This window comes from Manis javanica, chromosome 5, assembly GCF_040802235.1.
Source record: "Manis javanica isolate MJ-LG chromosome 5, MJ_LKY, whole genome shotgun sequence".
Classification (NCBI taxonomy): domain Eukaryota; kingdom Metazoa; phylum Chordata; class Mammalia; order Pholidota; family Manidae; genus Manis; species Manis javanica.
In genome coordinates, this window is record NC_133160.1 from 110,534,221 (window position 1) to 110,541,629 (window position 7,409).

Here is a 7,409-nt window from a genome sequence, read left to right on the forward strand (position 1 = left end):
GCAGAGATATTAAAAACATCTAAGAGATACTTTAAAACAGCCATGATAAAAAGCTTCCATAAGCAAATATAAATACACTTGAAACACATAAAAAAGCTAGAAGGCCTCAGAAATTATACAGATGATAAAAAGAAGAACAAATTGGTAATTTTAGAAAATTGTGGAAAAATACAATAACCAAATAAAAAACTCAGTGGATGCACAAAATAAGCAGAATGTAGGTGACAGAGGAAATAACCAGTGAACTGGAAGATAGGGCTACAGAAATTACTCAATCTGAACAACATAGGAAAAATTAAACAATTAAAAACAAAAACAGGGGAGCGGAGCCAGGATGGCGGCGTGAGTAGAGCAGTGGAAATCTCCTCCCAAAAACACATAGAGCTATGAAAATATAACAAAGAAAACTCTTCCTAAAATAGAGACCAGAGGACACAGGACAACATCCAGACCACATCCACACCTGCAAGAACCCAGCGCCTTGCAAAAGGGGTAAAATACAAGCCCCAGCCTGGCGGGACCTGAGCGCCCCTCCACCCAGCTCCCGGTGGGTGGAAAGAAACCGGAGCGGTTTTTTTTTTTTTTGGCGAGTGCTTTTTGGAAGCCTTAAAGGGACAGGGACCCCGTTGCTAGGGAGGCAGGGCGGCGGAACCGGTGAGCGGGTGCCTGGGACCGGAGCCTGAGGACAAAGAATATCGCGCGTTTTTTCCTACGGGACCGGTGGGCGGGTGCCTGAGAGCAGCGCCTGAGGACAGAGGAAATCGCGTGTTGTCCCCCTTTTTTTATTTTTCTCTTTTTGGCGAGTGCTTTTTGGAAGCCTAAAGGGACAAGGACACCGGTGCTAGGGAGGCAGAGCACCAAGACCGGTGAGCGGGTGCCTGGGACCGGCGCTTGAGGACAAAGAATATCGTGCGTTTTTCCCTGCGGGACTGGTGGGCAGGTGCCTGAGACCGGCGCCTGAGGCAGGGGAAATCGCGCATTTTTCACCTTTTTTTTTTTTTCTTTCTCTTTTTGGCAAGTGCTTTTTGGAAGCCTTAAAGGGACAGGGACCCTGGTGCTAGGGATGCAGGGCAGCAGGACCGGTGAGCAGGTGCCTGGGACCGGCGCCTGAGGACAAAGAATATCCCGTGTTTTTCCCTGCGGGACCGGACGGCGGGTGCCTGAGACCGGCGCCTGAGGACGGAGGAAATCGCGTGTTTTTCCCCTTTTTTCCCCTCTTTTTGGTGAGTGCTTTTTGGAAGCCTTAAAGGGACAGGGACCCCGGTGCTAGGGAGGCAGAGCAGCAGGACCGGAGAGCGGGTGCCTGGGACCAGCGCCTGAAGACAAAGAATATCACGTGTTTTTCCCTGTGGGACCGGTGGGCGGGTGCTTTTTGGAAGCCTTGAAGGGACAAGGACCCCAGTGCTAGGGAGGCAGGGCAGCAGGACCAGTGAGCGGGTGCTGGGACCAGCGCCTGAGGAAAAAAAAAAAAATCGGGTGTTTTTTCCTTTTTTTTTTTTCCTGTTCCCTCTCTCATTGTTGCTGTTGTTGTTTTGGTTTGGAGAGTGCTTTTTGGAAGTCTAAAAGGAGCAGGACAGGACACTTACACCAGAGGCAGGGAATCTGGGGATCTCTGGGCACTCTAATCCCCTGGGCAACAGGGAGCACAGAGGCCCCTTACAGAGATAAATAGCCTCCAGGCCGCTCCCCCTCCAATGGGGCTCCACCACTTTGGAGGAGCAGCCCCACCCAGGCCAAGCCCACAGCAACAGTGGAGATAAACTCCATAGCAAACAGGCAGGTAGCAGAAGCCCTGTCTGCGCAAAGCTGACAAGCATAAGCCACTAGAGATCGCTATTCTCCCAGGAGGGGAAGGCCACAAACCAACAAGAAGGGAAGCTCTTCCAGCAGTCACTTGTAACAGCTCTGCAAACTATCTCTATCACCATGAAAAGGCAAAACTACAGGCAGACAAAGATCACAGAGACAACACCTGAGAAGGAGACAGACCTAACCAGTCCTCCTGAAAAAGAATTCAAAATAAAAATCATGAACATGCTGACACAGATGCAGAGAAAAATGCAAGAGCAATGGGATGAGATGCAGAGAAAAATGCAAGAGCAATGGGATGAAGTCCAGAGGGAGATCACAGATGTCAGTAAGGAGATCCCAGAAGTGAAACAATCCCTGGAAGGATTTATAAGCAGAATGGATAAGATGCAAGAGGCCATTGAAGGAATAGAAGCCAGAGAACAGGAACGTATAGAAGCTGACATAGAGAGAGATAAAAGGATCTCCAGGAATGAAACAACACTAAGAGAACTATGTGACCAAGCCAAAAGGAATAATATTCGTATTATAGGGGGACCAGAAGAAGAAGAAAGAGGAAAAGGGATAGAAAGATTCTTTGAAGAAATAATTGCTGAAAACTTCCCCAAACTGGGGGAGGAAATAATCGAACAGACCACGGAAATACACAGAACCCCCAACAGAAAGGATCCAAGGAGGACAACACCAAGACACATAGTAATTAAAATGGCAAGGATCAAGGACAGGAAAGAGTTTTAAAGGCAGCTAGAGAGAAAAAGGTCACCTATAAAGGGAAACCCATCAGGCTAACATCAGACTTCTTGACAGAAACCCTACAGGCCAGAAGAGAATGGCATGATATACTTAATGCAATGAAACAGAAGGGCCTTGAACCAAGGATACTGTATCCAGCACGACTATCATTTAAATATGATGGCGGGATTAAACAATTCCCAGACAAGCAAAAGCTGAAGGATTTTGCTTCCCACAAACCACCTCTACAGGGCATCCTACAGGGACTGCTCTAGATGAGAGCACTCCTAAAAAGAGCACAGAACAAAACACACAACATATGAAGAAGGGAGGAGGAGGAATAAGAAGGGAGAGAAGAAAAGAATCTCCAGACAGTGTATATAACAGCTCAATAAGCGAGCTAAGTTAGGCAGTAAGATACTAAAGAAGCTAACCTTTGGTAACCACGAATCTAAAGCCTGCAATGGCAATAAGTACATATCTCTCAATAGTCACCCTAAATGTAAATGGACTTAATGCACCAATCAAAAGACACAGAGTAATAGAATGGATAAAAAAGCAAGACCCATCTATATGCTGCTTACAAGAAACTCACCTCAAACCCAAAGACAAGCATAGACTAAAAGTCAATGGATGGAAAAACATATTTCAGGCAAACAACAGTGAGAAGAAAGCAGGCAATGCAGTACTAACATCAGACAAAATAGACTTCAAAACAAAGAAAGTAACAAGAGATAAAGAAGGATACTACATAATGATAAAGGGCTCAGTCCAACAAGAGGATATAACTATTCTAAATATATATGCACCCAATACAGGAGCACCAGCATATGTGAAGCAAATACTAACAGAACTAAAGAGGGAAATAGACTGCAATGCATTCATTGTAGGAGACTTCAACACACCACTCACCCCAAAGGATAGATCCACCGGGCAGACAATAAGTAAGAACACAGGCACTGAACAACACACTAGAACAGATGGACCTAATAGACATCTATAGAACTCTACATCCAAAAGCAACAGGATATACATTCTTCTCAAGTGCACATGGAACATTCTCCAGAATAGACCACATACTAGCTCACAAAAAGAGCCTCAGTAAATTCCAAAATATTGAAATTCTACCAACCAATTTTTCAGACCACAAAGGTATAAAAGTAGAAATAAATTCTACAAAGAAAACAAAAAGGCTCACAAACACATGGAAGCTTAACAACATGCTACTAAATAATCAATGGATCAATGAACAAATCAAAATAGAGATCAAGGAATATATAGAAACAAATGACAACAACAACACTAAGCCCAACATTTGTGGGACGCAGTGAAAGCAGTCTTAAGAGGAAAGTATATAGCAATCCAGGCACACTTGAAGAAGGAAGAACAATCCCAAATGAATAGTCTAACATCACAATTATCGAAACTGGAAAAAGAAGAACAAATGAGACCTAAAGTCAGCAGAAGGAGGGACATAATAAAGATCAGAGAAGAAATAAACAAAATTGATAATAAAACAATAGCAAAAATCAATGAAACCTAGAGATGGTTCTTTGAGAAAATAAACAAAATAGATAAGCCTCTAGCCAAACTTATTAAGAGAAAAAGAGAATCAACACAAATCAATATACTCAGAAATGAGAATGGAAAAATCATGACAGACTCCACAGAAATACAAAGAATTATTAAAGACTACTATGAAAACCTATATGCCAACAACCTGGAAAACCTAGAAGAAATGGACAACTTCCTAGAAAAATACAACCTCCCAAGACTGACCAAGGAAGAAACACAAAAGTTAAACAAACCAATTATGAGCAAAGAAATTGAAACGGTAATCAAAAAACTACCCAAGAACAAAACCCCGGGGCCGGACGGATTTACCTCGGAATTTTATCAGACACACAGAGAAGACATAATACCCATTCTCCTTAAAGTGTTCCAAAAAATAGAAGAAGAGGGAATACTCCCAAACTCATTCTATGAAGCCAACATCACCCTAATACCAAAACCAGGCAAAGACCCCACCAAAAAAGAAAATTACAGACCAGTATCCCTGATGAATGTAGATGCAAAAATACTCAATAAAATATTAGCAAACAGAATTCAACAGTGTATCAAAAGGATCATACACAATGACCAATTGGGGTTCATCCCAGGGATGCAAGGATGGTACAACATTCAAAAATCCATCAACATCATCCACCACATCAACAAAAAGAAAGACAAAAACCACATGATCATCTCCATAGATGCTGAAAAAGCACTTGACAAAGTTCAACATCCATTCATGATAAAAACTCTCAGCAAAATGGGAATAGAGGCCAAGTACCTCAACATAATAAAGGCCATATATGATAAACCCACAGCCAGCATTATACTGAACAGCGAGAAAGCTGAAAGCATTTCCTCTGAGATCGGGAACCAGACAGGGATGCCCACTCTCCCCACTGTTATTTAACATAGTACTGGAGGTCCTAGCCATGGCAATCAGACAAAACAAAGAAATACAAGGAATCCAGATTGGTAAAGAAGAAGTTAAACTGTCACTATTTGCAGATGATATGATACTGTACATAAAAAACCCTAAAGACTCCACTCCAAAACTACTAGAACTGATATCGGAATACAGCAAAGTTGCAGGATACAAAATTAACACACAGAAATCTGTAGCTTTCCTATACACTAACAATGAATCAATAGAAAGACAAATCAGGAAAACAATTCCATTCACCATTGCATCAAAAAGAATAAAATACCTAGGAATAAACCTAACCAAAGAAGTGAAAGACTTATACTCTGAAAACTACAAGTCACTCTTAAGAGAACTTAAAGGGGACACTAATAAATGGAAACTCATCCCATGCTCATGGCTAGGAAGAATTAATATCGTCAAAATGGCCATCCTGTGCAAAGCAATACACAGATTTGATGCAATCCCTCTCAAATTACCAGCAACATTCTTCAATGAATTGGAACAAATAATTCAAAAATTCATATGGAAACACCAAAGACCCCGAATAGCCAAAGCAATCCTGAAAAAGAAGAATAAAGTAGGGGGGATCTCACTCCCCAACTTCAAGCTCTACTACAAAGCCATAGTAATCAAGACAATTTGGTACTGGCACAAGAACAGAGCCACAGACCAGTGGAACAGATTAGAGACTCCAGAAATTAACCCAAACAAATATGGTCAACTAATATTCAATAAAGGGGCCATGGACATACAATGGGGAAATGACAGCCTCTTCAACAGATGGTGTTGGCAAAACTGGACAGCTACGTGTAGGAGAATGAAACTGGACCACTGTCTAACCCCATGTACAAAGGTAAACTCAAAATGTATCAAAGACCTGAATGTAAGTCATGAAACCATTAAACTCTTGGGAAAAAACATAGGCAAAAACCTCTTAGACATAAACATGAGTGACCTCTTCTTGAACATATCTCCCCGGGCAAGGAAAACAACAGCAAAAATGAGCAAGTGGGACTATATTAAGCTGAAAAGCTTCTGTACAGTGAAAGACACCATCAATAGAACAAAAAGGAACCCTACAGTATGGGAGAATATATTTGAAAATGACAGATCCGATAAAGGCTTGACGTCCACAATATATAAAGTGCTCACACACCTCAACAAACAAAAAACAAATAACCCAATTAAAAAATGGGCAGAGGAACTGAACAGACAGTTCTCTTAAAAAGAAATACAGATGGCCAAGAGACACATGAAAAGATGCTCCACATCGCTAATTATCAGAGAAATGCAAATTCAAACTACAATGAGGTATCACCTCACACCAGTAAGGGTAGCTGCCATCCAAAAGACAAACAACAACAAATGTTGGCAAGGCTGTGGAGAAAGGGGAACCCTCCTACACTGCTGGTGGGAATGTAAATTAGTTCAACCATTGTGGAAAGCAGTTTGGAGGTTCATCAAAATGCTCAAAACAGACCTACCCTTTGACCCAGGAATTCCACTCCTAGGAATTTACCCTAATAACGGAGCAATCAAGTTTGAGAAAGACAGATGCACCCCTATGTTTATCACAGCACTATTTACAATAGCCAAGAATTGGAAGCAACCTAAATGTCCATCAGTAGATGAATGGATAAAGAAGATGTGGTACATATACACAATGGAATACTACTCAGCCATAAGAAGTGGAAAAATCCTACCATTTGCAGCAACATGGATAGAGCTGGAGAGTATTATGCTCAGTGAAATAAGCCAAGCGGAGAAAGAGAAATACCAAATGATTTCACCCATCTGAGGAGTATAAGAACAAAGGAAAAACTGAAGGAACAAAACAGCAGCGGAATTACAGAACCCAAAAATGGACTAACAAGTACCAAAGGGAAAGGAACTGGGGAGGATGGGTGGGTAGGGAGGGATAAGGGGTGGGGGTAGAAGAAGGGAGGTATTAAGATTAGCATGCATGGGGGGAAGGGAGAAAGGGGAGGGTGGGCTGCACAACACAGAGAGGACAAGTAGGGATTCTACAACATTTTGCTAAGCTGATGGACAGTAACCGTAATGTGGTTGTTAGGGGGGACCTGATATAGGGGAGAGCATAGTAAACATAGTAGTCTTCATGTAAGTGTAGATTAAAGATTTAAAAAAAAGAAAGAAAAGGGGGATTACTCCTTTATAGGATAAAACTATTGGTAAATCAAAGATCAACGCATGCTTTAAATATCCTTAATGTTGATCACTTAAAGGGTGTCAGATGATCAGCTATGGAGGTACTCTTTTCTGATAATATTCCTTTCTCTTAATAAAAAAAAAAAAGGCAGTCCCTGTGTGCTGACCTCCAATGAGTTCTGCACAGTGGTATAGAGGGCATGTCAAAGGGTGGGCAAAGGGT